Source organism: Calonectris borealis, chromosome 22 (genome assembly GCF_964195595.1).
Source record: "Calonectris borealis chromosome 22, bCalBor7.hap1.2, whole genome shotgun sequence".
NCBI lineage: Eukaryota > Metazoa > Chordata > Aves > Procellariiformes > Procellariidae > Calonectris > Calonectris borealis.
The window spans coordinates 1,639,218-1,656,081 of NC_134333.1; the positions used below are offsets into that span (position 1 = coordinate 1,639,218).

General features: G+C 42.2%; 1 protein-coding gene across 1 annotated transcript in view; it reads left to right on the forward strand.

Annotated features, from left to right (window-relative positions):
* The window catches only part of LOC142091595 (epimerase family protein SDR39U1-like), a 300,851-nt gene that overhangs the window by 149,851 nt on the left and 134,136 nt on the right, over nucleotides 1-16,864 (forward strand).

Sequence of the window (16,864 nt, forward strand, 5' to 3'; positions counted from 1 at the left end):
AATTACTTCCATTTATTCCGTTATGCATTTGGGACAACATTGTGCTGCTGCTGGGGTGAGGAGAAATTTTTCTCATCAGCTCTGTGGGGTCTGGGCTGGCTGACAGACAATATTGTGTTATAGTATGTTACTGTCAATACAGCAGTCTGCTAGTGCCCCTGTCTCAAAGGGGTAATGTTTGAGGAAGAGAAATATTCATCCCTTGACAAAGGGCCTTTTACATACCAGTGAGTTACCCAAAAGGCTTTCTGTATCGAAGAGAACAGTTTTAAAGGAAGTATAGAGTATTACAGATGTTCAGCCAGACTCTCCTATGAATAATACAAAATCTACCCTATCAGAAGGTAACTGGGGAAGACTGGAGAGGTGGTGTCCTTTAAACATGGGATTTAAAATTTAAAATTTAAATTTAAAAGTCCTTGTCCAGGTATGAGATTAGCGCTGGGAAAGAGAATCTGTGACTCCCTCCCCCTCTTTCTTGCTGTACTACACATTTCAAACACTACCCTGCTTTGCTTGTAGGGAGGGTTTTCTCTCCATCCCTGGCATATAGAGAGCAGAGATGTGTGCTCTAAAGGTATTTCCATTTGCCTCACAGGTGCAGATAGTCCCCAGGTTTGAGTGGCCTGCTGGCCTGGATCTTCTACACGTTGAGGTGATACAGGCTCCAGCCCACAGTAGATGTGGCTAACAATGTCATTGCAACTACAGCCCAAGTTCCTCCTATGTAACCCTGAGGAACTGGTGCCAGTAAATATAGCATATAGGCAATACCTTGCAGATTTATATCAGCATATTATGTAAGTTAATAGGGAGGGGCTAGAAACAGATTTCTCAGTTTCTAGCAGGAAAGGGCAGGGACTGACTTTTTTTTTTTTTTTACAGGATGCATATTTTTAAACTCTGGAGTATTTTGGCTTCACTAATTAATGCTCAACCAATGCTCTCATTGAATCTAACCTGCTGTCCTGATGTGCTCAACTGAATCCTTTGCACTAGCTTGTACTACCTTGTTACCCACTGTCTCAGCCTGGACAGCAAATCTAAACTTGTTCTATTACAGATTTACAACATGCTATACCTCACATCCTGGTCTATTTGTGTTATGCATTCCTGCGTCCATCTCTGTCCTTTCTCTCTTAGAACCTTGGTCTTCTCAATGACCTTAAACTGATGTGTCCTGACTCGTATATGCTCAGGCATTGCCGCACCCTGATGGTTCCATGTGATACTTTGACTTGATTCAGAAACCCTGTGGGTAGGTCTCAAATGAAAAGCAACCATGTCCCATTCCAATGGATTCCTGTCGGCATGGGGGGTGAGGGGGATGGAGTGGGGGGGGGGTGGCGTGAAGGGCTGTAATTATGCTTGTGTATGGAAGTGTGGGCCAGTTGATTCTGTCTATGTGTTCCTGGAGTGATTGCTTACACCAATCTAAGGCCACAGCTTCCAGCATTGAATACAAAGGTTAGATCCTGGAATAGAGGAATTGAAACAATGTTATATTACAGCAAAATGTATGAAAAGCTGTTTGAGTCATTTGTGAATTTGTGAATTACTGTGGTTAGTTTTCTCTACTTTCAGCTTAGTTTTCAGTACTTCCACTTTTCTAGGAGCTATAGTAACAAAAACTGTTCTCACAGCTGCACAAATTGGACGGATTTCTAGCAGAGCAAGTGATAGTGCAGATTTCAGGAGCAGTTAGTAGAATGAGTACTGGGAGGTATACCTGGCAGGAGTGGCTCATGTAGTGGGAAGTAGCCTGTGGAAGCTGCTCACACTACAACAACACAGTTTACATCAGATATGCAGGAGTGTTAATTGTTTCTACAGGAGAAAAAAACAATCACCTGACTTCACATTTATTTCCTCTGGAGAGGCAACTGAAAAGACTGTTAGAGTAACTTCTTAGAAACAATGAACTTTATTTGTTTGCAATTTCAGTTAATATAGCTACATTAATGCTTCTTCTTTCAGAGGTCTGTAAATTCTAGGCCAGTTTTGCACTCTCATACAGCAACGTTTAACTCACTGTTTAGGACTGTTAAGTCCTGCAAGTAGTAGGATCCAAGATAAGCTGATCTTGTCATATATTACATTGTTTTAGTTCGTTCTCCTACCATTTCTTGTTCAACTAGCTATGCCTCATACCCTCCAATATTCAGTGCTCCTCCTAGCTTTGCTTTGTGGTGTTTCTCACTCCATTGCTGCACTGCTTTCTTTGCTCCACTTGCTTTGTTCCAGTCAAGCTAACCATTGCTGTTAGTGTGACTCTTGGAAGCGTGTGTATAGCACTAGTACTAAACATAGCAACCGCTGTCTACGATGTGGATAAATAGGCTTTTCTATTACCCAACTCAGAAGACTCTTAAACAGCTTCTCACACACTTTAAAGATGATTCTTACACAAAAGCCTTTGCATTTTGCTGTCCTTTTCCAGACTGTAACCTCTTCACTTCATTGATGATTGCTCTTGCTTTGATTAGCATGACCAGTCACAACTCAGGAACAAGTGCACAGTATTATTTGCCCTTGACTTCTAAATATTGACCCCACAAACCTTCTGCTTTATGAGAAGATTTTTTCCTTTTTAGCAGAAATATCTCTCAAACCCTAGAAAATCTATATACAACTGTCTCAGCCTGTTCCAGGATTGCTCACTGATCTTGTTAATTTCTCCACCTCCAAGCAACTGGACAGGGGGTGGGAATTCTGACCTCTAAGCCTTTCCCACCAGGCTTCAGCAAACTATTGCTTTTCTGCAGGATGTTTCACCCTTGTTCTTCACTGACATCTTCCAACCTCTGGACAGCAGCAGCAGCGTAGATTCCTCAGGTTTGGCCCACCAATATCAATTCTCTATTCCCTCTGCATGGACAAACCAGGGTATAGCATAGGGGTGTGGAGTATAGGAAAACTTCTTTGAAAGACCTTGATCCATGGAAATATCAGCCCTTGGGAGTATAATTTGTGTCTATTTTGCTATCTCCCCAGTTTTCAAAAGTAAATTCAGAGTCCCCCCGCATCTGTCCACAGATAAAGGGGGAAATTTCTAGTACCAGCAGTAAATAATGTGTATGTTACTTGATACATGTTGCAGTTGATTCTTCTAGAAACAGTGATCTGGGAAGTGTGACAGTTGCTGGTCTTGAAAGGAGAGAGGAAGTTATTAGCTCTCCTACTAAGCCCTCTGCTAGGCTCTTGGTGTGAGTTACTTCTCCATCTTATCACTGAGTACCAGAGGAATGGATAAACTCTTTTCACATGATTTGGTCACACTACTTCTACAGGAGTGATGGTTTGATATTTCAGCCAGCAATCTGGTACATGAGCTTCTCACAAATATTCTGGTACCTGCAAATTCCTTGAGCTGTTACGCCCTTATTCACACTTTGGATTGAATTTTTCCAATTTAGACAGAGGGAACAAAGCAGTTTCAGTCAGTATGACCCTATGTCTGATTTTTAATGTTCCGAAGAAAAGTACTTGCATAGGTGTAAGCTGAGTCCTAGAATAGAAGCCTTCCTTGGATTTATTTTGGTATTTGCCACTGTGGTGCTGAACCTAGTGATACTGGTGAGAGGAGAACTCTACCAGCTATCCCAAGATAACAGGAAGATGGAGCTCCATCTGCTGTCTCTGATGCAATAGAAAACAGATGTCACAGGGGCAGGCCCCTGCTAAGTCACAGAGTTAACAGGCCATTGAACCCGTCTGGTGCTAGATACTACTGGAAGAACAGATTTGAAGTTCATATACAGCCTGGCCTGGAAAAGAGCTGTGAGCAAATGTCTGAATTGTGCAGGGAACAATGGTATCAGAATTTCTTAATTCACTGGTATAATGAGTTTGTACTACCTTGTACCCTGGCTTGATGTGTTGGACCTTTATCAGAGCAGTTTAATTTAATGTTCTGCCTCCGTGTCTTCTGTGTTATCCCATTACCTGAATTATCCCATTATCCCATTACCTGTGTTATCCCATTACCTGTGTTATCCCATTACCTGAATTCTGGCCTAATTCAGTCAAGAAAACACATTGCCCTGGTTTGGTTTCTCACGCTGACTCAGCACAGGTAGACCACATACAGCTACAATCCATTCTACTCTTGATAACCCATCATTTTAGCCTGCTCAATCCACTGTTACCAGTTGATTTTAACTAAGCCACTTAAGGAAACTATTCTTTTGATTTGGTTCCTTTTTCTCCAGGACATTGATCTGTATCAGTCTCTGCCTCCATTTTGATAGACTTTCCTCCAGAAATCTGGAGATTTAAATAAATCTAAAAAAATTGTAATACTGCATTCAGTTCAGCCACCTTCATCTCATTTGACGAGCATTAGTAACATCTGGGACTTTGGATAATACCATCAGAAGTCCAAGCTCTGGCTGAGCCTGGCTTACAGAAGAGGTGAGGAGAGAAGAGGACAACTTTGGATCCTTTTGTTTTCAGTCCAGGCCTTACCTTCTGATATTTCAAGAAGAAAAATTCTCACCAGCCCCATGGGACTTGGGCTGGCTGGCAGCCCGGATTCTGTGATAGATGGTTACTAACAGAAACAGGAGCTCTGTAAACTGAGTTCAGCACAGATAAACCAAACATGACGTTAGCAATCCTAGTAGTTACCACGTACGTCTCCATTGCATTTCCTCAGAATTCAGTCTAGAACTTGAGTTCAAACTCTCTGTTAATTAATGCTATTCAATGCTAATTAATGTCTATTCAAAGCAGAGGTGTCATTATTGATTGTGTCAAGTCAGGCTATTCCATACTTACTAAAGTTAAAGCACAGCCAAACCTGTAACAGTCTAGTTTTATAGAATTAAGAGGTATGGTTTTACTTAGAGCAAATGAATTCTTCTCATTAAAGCAAACACATTGAAATTCATAGAAAGTGTGAAAATGTGTTAATTGATAGCGTATGGGTACCTGGCCCTTGCTTGCTTTCATTGGGCCATGCTGATGTACTCCAGAAATTGAATCATAAAATCAAAGAATAATGAATTTACAAGGTGCAGGGAGGAGTGTGTGTAGGATGCTGTTCAGCCCTTAATAGGCCTAGGATTCCCAGGGAATCTTGAACATAAGAAAAAAGGTTTTACAGTGAGGATGGTCAAACGTTAGAATAGCTTGTCCAGAAAGGAGTGGAGCGGAGTCTCCATCCTTGGAGACCCAGCTGGATATGGTCCTGAGCAACCTTCTCTAATTGACCTGATTTAAGCAGGGAGGAGTGAACCGGATGACCAGAGGTCCCATCCAACTCCACCCATTCTGTGGTTCTGTGATAGCCTTTGAAGATGTTTTCAAGGCCCTGACCACTCCTCATGAATAAAGTTATGTTCATATAATAGCACATACACTTTGCTCAACTGATCCACTCATGTGAAAACTCTAATATTTCCCTGTGCAATGAAAGGCAGGAACTGGAAGAGAAATGATGGTCAAGCGACTTGAAATGCAGAATGGAAATGCCGACTTGGAGTCAGTGTAATCCCTGTCCGAAAGTATTTAGGGTTCCCTTCCCAAATCACTTGTCCGTATCTCTTTTTTCCTCATATTACATCTGAAACTCCTTTCATTGGGTAGAGGGAATTTCACCTCCAGCCACTGAAGCCGCAGTTTGCAGGCAAGCTTGTGAATGATCACCAATAACTAGTATTGAGCCACGATCTGCAGCAGTCAGAGGTGTGGAAATAGAGTGGGGTCTTTATAGAATCAGGGGTGTCTGCTGCTTCCTTTAGGAATGCCTTCTGCTAAGTCCCAGTAGTAACCAACTTGCAGGCCGGGCCTGTTAAGGTTCACACATTTGCCCAGTGTTCTGGCCTCACCCAGAGTGGAGCAGTGGCCTGGAAGGAGCCATAGCTGGTTATCATGGATATGAGGGACATATTAGTCTCCAGAGTGCTGCTCCAAAATAGGAATTTCATGGGGGAAAGAGGTGATCATTGCTCTCTAACAAAGGCTATCTGCAAGCTGCAAGAGGTCAGTGACCTGGTTGTCACTCAGGCTGCAGTCAGTTCTCTTCAATATGAAAACAAAGAGCAGTGGGCAGAAGAGGGTGGAGACCACAGACTCCAACTGAATCCCATCTTACTGCTGCTGCTTTATTCGAGACACGTGGTCTCGGTGAAAGCAACTGAGCTCTTCATCCTGGCATCTCAGTTCATAGGAACAATGATAACTAATAGACCATGGTCTTCTAGCCCTCTTTTCCTTCCTGAGACCAGAGCCATTTATTCGTACTGTATGTTGATTTAGCTATGCTGTGTACATTTATATAGTAGGTTCACTACAACAAAATTGTCTACTTTTACAGTGTTGCCATATCCTTGACACGTGATTGTCTTCCAAAAACAGCTAGAGCTAGGTAGTACTCCCAGAACCTAGCACTGGCCCGGAACCATTCTCAGTAGCTCACCTGCATGTAGTGAATTATTTTTAGAAAGTAAAAGAAAGTAATGAGTCATGACTGGCCTGTACCATCTTTGGCTGAGGAAGTCTGCCATTCTTTAGTTGCTATGAATTGACAGTCTCTCAGCAGCGTGAGTCCTCCTTCCCTTGGAATTTAGGATGCTATTTCCAATTTTTAGGGATACAATTAAGTGTTTATTGCTATTGAATAGTCTCCAAAAGTGATTAAAGAAAAAGGGATATGAAAGTCAGACTGGTTTTCTGAGTGCACTTGGAAACCTGGGCTGAGAAGTCTTACCCTGCTTAAATCCAGCCCTAAGGACAATTTATCTCTATCTCTTTCTCATCTCACAGCTTGGCTATGATACTGCTATCTCTGATATAAAAAAGAATTTTCTCCTCCACCCCTGCAAGCAGCCTGTGTTGCAGTGGTTGCCATGGAAATATGGGATTTGCCAGCTGCTCAAGCTTTATCCTCAGTACTAGATAGTACAACGAAATACAGTTCTTTCCACTGTGCGTGAGGCCACTGCTAAGCACAATAGCCTGCAGATTCAAAACTGCTTTAGCATCACTTGTCAGCAGGAAAAAAAAAACCCATATTTGAAAGTGGTAGAGGTCATAACAACACTGGTATGCTAACCAGGATAGAGTCCTTTGAAAATCAGCAGTCATTATATTTACCAGAAAAGAGAGGGAATGAGCCTTATACCTGATAACATGTTCCTCATATTAGTTGTCATGGGAATAAAGACAATCTAGAACACTGATACACAGAACTGTGTATTTGTACAGGAAGGCAGGAATTTCTAAGAGAGACTAGGGGAATGAGAATATGCTTTCTGCTTGGATCTGTGCATCCATCTCCTTGAACATTGTAACAATATTTAGGCCTTTCCACAGTTCCTCCATCAGTATCTTCCATGTCCCCTAAGTCAAGAATTTCATTTCTCACTCCATGATAAACCACTTCTGCTGACCTCACCTGGTGGCACAGATTGTTCTAGCCCAGGATATTTCTATCCACCGAAGGACAGAAAACCACTCTGGGACAGGAGATAATTGTGAACTGAGCACAGCAGGAAGGAGGTTTTTCTCTTCAAACTTATACTGCCGAACTGAGCTTACGCTTTGGCTCCATTGTCATAGGATCACAGTGACAGAGATTTGCAAAGGTCAGAGCCTTCAATCCAGTGAAAGCTACAAAGTTTACTCCCCTGTACTGGGCCTGGCTAAGATAGAATTAATTTTCTTCATAGGAGCTCATATGGTGCTGTGTTTTAGATTTTTGACCAAAAGAGTACTGCTAATACATTAATGTTCTAGCTTTTGCTGAACAGTGTTTGCACAGCATCAAGGCCTTCTCTGTTTCTCACTCTGCCCCCACCCCCAGTGAACAAGGGGTACACAATAGGCTGGGAGTGGACACAACTGAACAGATAACCCGAAGTAACCAAAGAGATATTCCATACCATATAATGTCATGCTCAGACATAAAAGGGAAAAGAGAGGGGCTTAGGGGGCATTAGCCATCTTTTGCTCAGGAATTGGCTGGGCACTGGTCTACCCACAGGTGGTGGTGAGTGATTGCCTTTGCATCACTTGTTTTATTTTGTTTTCTTCCCTCTTCTTCCACTCATCCTTCACTTATTAACTATTATCTTGTTTGTTTGTTTGTTTGTTTTATCTTGACCCCCAAGTTTTCTTGGTTTTATTCTTCCTTTCTTCTCTCCGTCCCTGCCCCCCATCCCAGTCCCTGTCCCCATCCCGTCCCAATGGGCGTGGCAGAGGGGAAGTGAGTGAGTGTGTGGTGCTTATCTGCCCACCACAGTTAACCCACAACACCCACCAATAAAAAAAAGACAAACTTCTAGCTAGCTCTAATTGAACAGTAATAATTTGCACCATGGGACATTGTGGTGACAGAAATGCCAAAGGAGCAATATAGATTTAGCTAGCTAGTAATGGAGCCCCATTCAGATTTGGTATTGTGCTCTCACAATTTGTATTCAGTTTGTTAATATCCGTTCATTCTGAGGCAAGAAAGTGATTAGTTGTATCAGAAAACAAGGCTTACTGAAGGTGTCCAAGGGAGATGGAATCAAAGTTTTGGCCTGTTTCCTTGAGATTTTCTGAAAATTCTACTTGAGCTGTCTTGTCTAGGTCAGTCCTGCCCACTAGTTGAGGGAAGACCATATGGGATTTACTTTGTTTACAGCTTTGATCAGCTGCTTTTGCTTCCACACAGTGTTTGTCTGTAGTCCCCAGAGGAAAGAAGTCCAGCAGACAGTCTGTGATTGCTCCTTCTGTGAAGATTAGATGGAAGACATTCCAGGTGTGAGAAATGCCACTTCATACTGGACAGCCTAGGGAGGAGGGCTGGGGGTGTGAAGGGGGGGGGGGGGTGTGTACAGGGACATCCATTTACAGGCTATTCAACTTAAAAGACAACACAATAAATAGAAGTAATAAATTAAACATGGACATATGCATACTATAATGAACAGCAGAGAATGGATATAGTAACGAAGCCCAAAACTAAATAGTAATAATTCAAGTGTAGCCTCGAAGACATTCAAACAATAACTTTGTAATTGATAAGAAGGAAACAAGATTATCACAGGACTAGAATGGGTCTCACTAGTAAATGACAACTTAGTATGTGATGTTTAAATGTGCCTGTTTTGCCAGTAAATTTTTAGTTGAACTAACTGGGAGGTAGGAATCTTGAATGTGAAAAGATCCAGGGCCTGTGCTGGAGACTGGATAAAAGGTCCAGGGTCTGGGATAGATACTGGAGGGACCTGAAGTCTCAACTAGAGATCAAGAGATACCCACGAATAGAAGTATATGTGTAAGTTAAGTGAATTAGTGTGTATGTATAGTCCAATATTTTTCCAACATATTTTAAGCTTGATTAGCAGGAAGAAGATCAGGCTTTCTCTGTTGTTCATGTTTATATGAGTGCTGCCTATGTTTGTGTGGGTGCCAGTAAAGGCGGTGTCCTCACTGTTTTGATCAATGTGGCAGCCATGCCTGTACTCGGTTTTCCTGTGCCAATGCTCACGTTTGCCATATGTGCTCTGTTGCTACTGGCTGGACCTGTGAGCGGGGAAAAGCAGCAGCCTTCCTTCTAGCAGGATGACATGAGAGGATTTCCCTGAGTCCTTCGATCCACCAGATAAGAATATGCTTAACAGAGGGGGTGTGTGCAGTGAGAGGACGATCGCTGTCCACCAAAATCTCCTGCGAAGCTTCAGGAGTATGTGACTTCCGATACTAAGACTCCTCTTGTGTCAGCTTTCATAGTCTAAACAGGTTTGAATGTGACTTAAAACCACACGATCAGCAGGAGAAAGCAGAGGCTGGATCCCTTAACCCACGGCGATGGCATGGCCAGTCTGGTTAGATCACTGCCTTCACTGCTCATTCCTATCTAATGCACTGCTCTAGCTCTCTTCACCGAAGTCTGCTTGTTGTTCACTGCCCTCTTGTGGCTCACACAGCTTTGCCAGTGCTTTTCTCAATCACCTGAACTCTTTCATCCACACAGCATTTACTGCTTTTTTTCCTGTTAAAATCACAGTCCTGGATGTGATGGACCTCACTCAGCCTATCTATCCATTTTAGCTGTACCCCAGCCCCTATATTCCCATTAAGCCTCAGCCTAGGCAGCATCTTCAAACCTGTCCTTTTTTTCCTGCCTCACCCTAGTCCACCCCATTATTAATTCCTCTGTTTTATTAAATTTTTGATGACACATTGTTCTGGCCTATTTTACTCATGCTAAAACTATACCTGAAACCAGTTCGGCTTCACCCTCACACCATCATCATCCAGCCCACACAGTGACATGGAGAGGGGTTTGGTCTAATCGACTCATACACGCTCTCTACTCACCACTGTGAGCAAATTAAATCAAACGGGCAGAGAGCTTGTGATTATTTCAGTTCTCTTTTAACATCCAGCTGGAAAGCTTTATTTTGCTGCGATCCCAGATATTTAACATGGATCATGAGGAGAACTGTGGAAGACTTCTCGTCCTTCCACAGTACCATACAGTCCATATTGTGTCCAATCCATCTTCCATTAGGGGAAGAAATTTTATCTTTACCTCCCAGAGACAGCAGCTGGAGATACTAACTACAGTAGAGCAGGAAGAATGCGGACTGTAAGGTAGTGCATTTGGTAGTCCTTATTCATAGTTACCAACTCGGCTCTTCTCTGTGCTTTGTGTGTTCAATCCTGCCTCTGAGGGTGGTGGAAAACTTGTCTCCAGTCTCCAGAGGCATTGGGAAAGGAAGTTACATGGAGTGAGCAGGCATGGGTAAGAGATCTTCCAGGCCTCAGACAGGATGTTGCAAGAGACTGGGACCGTAGAACCTGTGGGGGTCTTTGTTCTTCGCTGAAAAGTGGGAGTGAGACACTTGCGGTGTCATGCCTCCCAAGGTGTCGAGTTTCACATGTAAAACCGGTTTGGCAGTGGCACAGAGTATGGGTGAGAAATCAGACAGCAACAGAGGATTAAGTCTTGCAGAGGGGAAATGCTACAAAAAGAATCTTACATCACTCCCCTCACCTAGTTCAACACTATTATTGCAGCGTCCTGGTCTATGCTTTCTAAAGTGGTTCAAATGGGTAAGTTCATACTGAGGCTGACTCTCTCTTATAACTCAATTTGTGGCCTGTTCTGTTCACCTTGAAGGATTTGATTACTCTGGCCTAACTATACTAACTCAATTCACCAGAATGCTTCAACTTCGCTTCCCCACTGATCTTTATCAGGGAGCTGTCAGTATCACACAGATTCCTCTTGTCTGGCCCATCTTCAGTAACCTTTTACTGCTCACCCCTTGGACAAACCAGGCTTGGGTATAGTGTTACTTTCTTGCTCTATTTTCAAATCTGGGAAATCACTCTTAAGGAACACAGTTGCAATAAAATGGATAACAGCATCAGAAGGCTGGGATTACCAAACCAGATTTACAGAGCAAAGAGCAAGACATTCATAACAGATATTATGAAAGCCCAGACAAATGGACCTTTGCGAGAGACTGTCCCACCCACCTAAACCTTCTGCATAGCCTGGCCTATTCATGTGTCCTAAGTATATGGGTCAGGTCTAGCCATGCTACCTCATGTTCTGACTTGTGCTATTCAGCTGATCGCAGAGGCTGGATTGTCATTCAGCAGGAGGCTTATTCCTGGGGCAGAGCATATGGGACATCTTTCCACAGGCCCCTTACCCTCGTTCCACACCTCACAACTTGTTGTACAACTGGCATCCTGGAAAAAATAAAGTGAGACACTGTCAGCCTCAAGACCTACAGCCTTGGGACAAAGATCAGAGAATGTTTTCTTTGCAGTTAAGGTTTCCCATAACTCTTAGACTGACCTAGGGAATTGTGCCCCCTCTATTTTGAGACATCACCCCTTAGCTGGGTTTGAAAATGATCATGAAAATGGTTGAGTTTTAAAGTGACCCAATAAGCAGAGGAAGACTGAATACTTCCATAGAGAAGGATAACTGAGTCCTCTCTAATTCCATGTCCTGTCTTGATCCACCTTTGTTAAATTACTTCCCTTGACAAGTCCATTTTTGACACTGTGCTGTTCCACTTTCGTATATCAGTGTTAACTCTCAATTTCAGTTTGATCCTTCAAGCCTAACTTGTCTAGAATAAATTAAGTCACTATCCTAACCTAGCCTTAATCTTCAAGCTTCACTCTCATCTACTTCAGTCATAATGTCCCGTACTCTATCTTAATTGGGAAATTTAACCTCAGTGCCAAACTGATGGATCCATTGTGACACATTGCTCCAGTATCTTCTTATCTCAATAGCCCTATGTTCATGCTCTGTCACGGCTAGGAATTATTCCTCAAGTGAACAGACTGAGCCCTGAAAGATGCAGAAAATTCAAGATATATATTAACCCACTGACTTCCCCTTGTCCATGTATGTTTATGTCCAGCCCTGGTCCACCCATCTTAACTTAGATACATACAGTGCTTCAGTTATACTCACACGTTAACTTCACTCAGCCCCCTCAGAATACTTTACAGATTGCCTTGGGTGGAGACCCTCAAACAAAATGGCTAACCCCTGCTATTGCAGCCCAGACAGTTTGGAGCTGCCAGTGGCAGTAATAGGCCCCAGGCATACAAGAATAATAAGTATCATGCCTCAGAATTTGTCAGGTCATATCTGGATCTGAACTTATTGTTATTTACTTTTAGTTTTGTATGTGAAGTTATTTAAGAAACTGTCTGTGCCTGCAACTGGCTTTTGGATCACAGTTTTCCCAGCTGTAACAGCAGAAATACTTAATGATCCTGTATTTATGACTAGCCAGAGGTTTTGCATGTTTTTTTAGAGCAAATTGTCTGGCTACTAATGAACATATTTTTTATTATAGTTCTACTTATTTAGATTTTTTTTGGGGGGGTTGGACTAGATGATCTTTAAAGGTCCTTTCCAACCCAAACCATTCTATGATTCTATGATTTGCACGTTATCGGTCCAAAAGAAACAAAACTGTAACTGGAGAAGGACTGTCAGACTGAAGCAATCACAGAACTAAGTTTATGAGCGAAATAGAAATAAGTGCTAGCAAAAAGGCTGTTTGAAGCATAAAATAATCCTGAGTGTACACAAAAAAAGGAGGAAGAAACCCTCCTACTGGTGACACGATGCTTCTTTTGGGGGATGGAATAAAGGGTAGAATAATTCAGTATTCTTTGTGTTAGCTGTTATTTGATTCAAAAGCCAGCAATGTGCCATTGCCACATAGAAGGCTAAGGGTATCCTGGGCTGCATTAGGCAAAGTATTGCCAGCAGGCAAGGGAGGTGATCCTTCCCCTCTACTCAGCACTGGTGAGGCCACACCTGGAGTACTGTGTCCAGTGCTGGGCTCCCCAGTACCAGAGAGACTTGCACTCTCGTACTCGGCGGCGAAGGGCTATCAGTGCAGGGGAAGGGGCTGAGGTCACATTCAGACTCTCCCCCCTGCCAGAGAGCCAGAGATGCCAGAGAGCTAGAGATACCAGGCTTGTTCACCAAAGCAGCAGGAACTGTATTTTAAATGTTTCAGTTCATACTGAATGTGCTCTACATTAAATACTCAACCACCATTAGCTGAGACTAGGTATCTAAGGATGAAGAAGGTGGGCTCCATCAGCTGAAAGTAAGACACCTCCTAACCCCACAAAACGGCTGAGGAGGGGGAGTTGCTCAAGCTCCCGTGGTGTGCCCAGGGATTTCTCCCTGGGAGATATTTCTGAGAAGATAGTAGAGGAGAGATTGGGAGACTCTCCTACTGCTTGAAAAACTTCTCTTCCACCACGGTTTCAGACAATAGCTCGCTTGATCATTTAACACTAATTGTACTACAACTACCCAAAAGGCAAGAAACACTGCAGTGAATCTGGCTGGAGTGATTTACAGCTCCCTGCAAACTGCAAGAAAAATGGCTTTGGGAGTTGTGACGGATGCACTTGACTCCTTAACCAAATTAGTGGTAGTTTGGTACAGGCTCCAAAGGAGGTAAAGGCCTAAGCCGTAATCGGACCAAGAACTCCTCTAGTTCTAGTCTGTTCTCTGAAAACCCGCAAAGGAACAGAATGACACAGTCAGCATGATGCACATGAGCTTGGATCATGCGATTAACACATGAATAGCGGGTGTCTTTTCCAAGATTCATTTATCAAGGAACAAAGAAAGTTGTGGGTACAGGGAGTCTCATGCATACCTTTTCCATCGCATGTAATTTGTCTACAAGCCAACCACTTTATTCCATAAACTTCTCCCTGCTAAGCAGTTGGCTGCATGGCGGTGATCTCCCCTTGAGCTGGGACACCTTTCAGGGTTGCTCCTCGAGGCAGAGAGACCTTTTACCAATGGCAGATATTTGGTAAGCAACCGATATCACGCAAAACCTTGTATTATGGTAACTATGATTTATGTCTTGGTGAATTTGATTCTGTCTTGGTAGTTTTGAATCATTGTTATATCCTTTGTGCAGAAAGTAATAGAGTGAACCTTGCTATTGAATTTTGTTAAGTCGCGCTTTTACAACATCATATTCCAATAAAACCACTTTTGCTGATACCTTTGACAGTGGTTCTTTAAGCAGTCTAAATCACCCATTCGTGACAGGAGTACAGCACGAAGAGTAACAGATATACTTGCTCTTCCTCATATGGCCCATTCAGTGGCCGACAGCAGCAAAGGGACGATGATTGCAGCTATGTGACAGGATTGGTTCACCCCAAATTTTTCTTGTACACATATTTCTCAGTTATTTGTCTATTCTCAGCATTTTTTTGGAATGGGATGAGAGCAATAGAAAGCTTTAATGAAGTCACTGAGCTAATGACTACATCATTAAAATCTTGGTATATCTGAAGATACAGCTAATACTGAAAAAGGAAAATTGAAAAACTTTAGATACGATTTCATTTTCTTTTAATAGTCCACATACATTTAGGATTTGTAAATTCATACACATTTTTATTTGATCAAATAGTTCTATAGCTTGAATGATCAGGAAGGGGCTTTCATTTTGTCAGAAATTAAGGCGCAAACGATTGAAGCTTGTTAGCAAAGTATTGTTCAAATTCTTAAGTCTTCATATTGTTAGGACACCTTTTCAACAAAATAATATAAGATAGCAAGAGAAGACAAGTATAACTGCACACCCTAAACTGTGGGGACCATTTGTAAATTTGCAAATTGACTTTATTCAGATGCCTGAATGCTGTCATTTTGAGTGTGTCCTTGTCACTTTAGTTATGTTCTCAGGATGGGTAGAATCCTGTGCTTGTAAACATACAGATGAAACAACTGTTGAAGAAAAGTTGTTGAGAGGAGTAATTTCTGGGTTTAGTATTCTAGGTTTACTATTCTACTTAGAAACACTAGATAAGGGGACCCACTTTACCGGATAAGTAGTGCAGAAAATTTGTACGGCCGTACAAATAGAATGAAAGTGTAATTTTGCCCATCACCCCTAATCCAATGGGGCTGTAGAGAGGAAAAACTCTGATTTTAAAAACAAATTGGCAAAAATTTATGCAGAGATTGACCTCAAATGTCCAGATGTGTTACCTGTCCCATTGATGTCTAGAAGAAGCATTCTGAATAGAAAATATGGATTGTAACCTCACGAGATTTTAATGGGCAAACCCATGTGACTGCCTTACACAGCACCGTGAGCTCCCATACAGTCAAACCTAAAATTGACGGATAATAGTCTTCTAAAATAATGTCAAGTATTGATGAAATGTGTAAGGACTTTCCACACACAGCTGAGAGAAGCCTCACCTGAACTTACCACTGAAGTCTATCACTCCTTAAAACCAGGAGGCTGGGGCTACATTAAGGTATACCAGTGAAAATGTGTGCATCAGCTGTGCTGGAAGGGACCTTATCAGGTACTGGCAGTTACAAATGCTGCAGTAATGTGCAAGGACTGCTCAACTGGATCCGCGCTTCGCAGTGCAGAAGGGTCACACCACCTTCAGACACAACATAGAGTGTATCACCTGTCACAGCAGGGCTGGATGATCTGGATAAACTTTGTTTGATCAAATGTCAACAGAAGTACAACCTACAACCCCGCAAATAGACTTTGATGACCCTATTGCTATAATCTGAACCTGTTGATTGTTTTTAGAAATTGTAGCTTTGTTTGCTCTGGGATTTTGTATTTGGGTTTATATTATTACTGGTCATATGCTAACCTGTTAGAATTGTTTTATTATAAGACCATGGAGAATGAAAGTTTATGAGGGGTATGTGTCTCTAAGGTCCATAAGAGACCTGTTCATTGGACTGGCACTTGTACATTAGGATTTTTTTGTTTCCTGGCACCTCAATACATCCAGACTTCTTATGATAAGCTGATTAGGACAGCATTGAAATATGTTTTGTTGGGTTTATTAACTTTGCTGGTGGTATATGAGTGGGTACAGTTGACCTGTACCCAATTTGTTGTGACAAATTGGTGCGTGAGAGGCTGGAAAGAGGCATAAGTCAAGCAAAGGCTAGAACAATAATGCTGAATATATTAGAGGTTAAGCAAGAAGAAAAGGAAGAAGTGCTTGGATTAATGACTCTAAATGATTACAAAATCTAGAGGCAAGAACACGTGATGGGACAGCATGGCCCATGTGCAGATTAATCCTGGGCTCCCAAGTCATGAGCACTGAAGACAGTAGTATCACGACTACAAAGCAAAGATGAGTGAAAAGAGAAATAGGCATACAGTTCATTGCTTTCTTAGCATCTGTACTCTGCAATAAAAATGAGGTTAATAGAGAAAAATCTCAATAAACAGCATAATTTGACCTTTCCTATTAGCATCAGAAATGCAGAAAGACAGACACAGGTAAATTAATGACTTTATAACCTCCACATCTGTTTTACTGTCTCGACACTGATGACCTG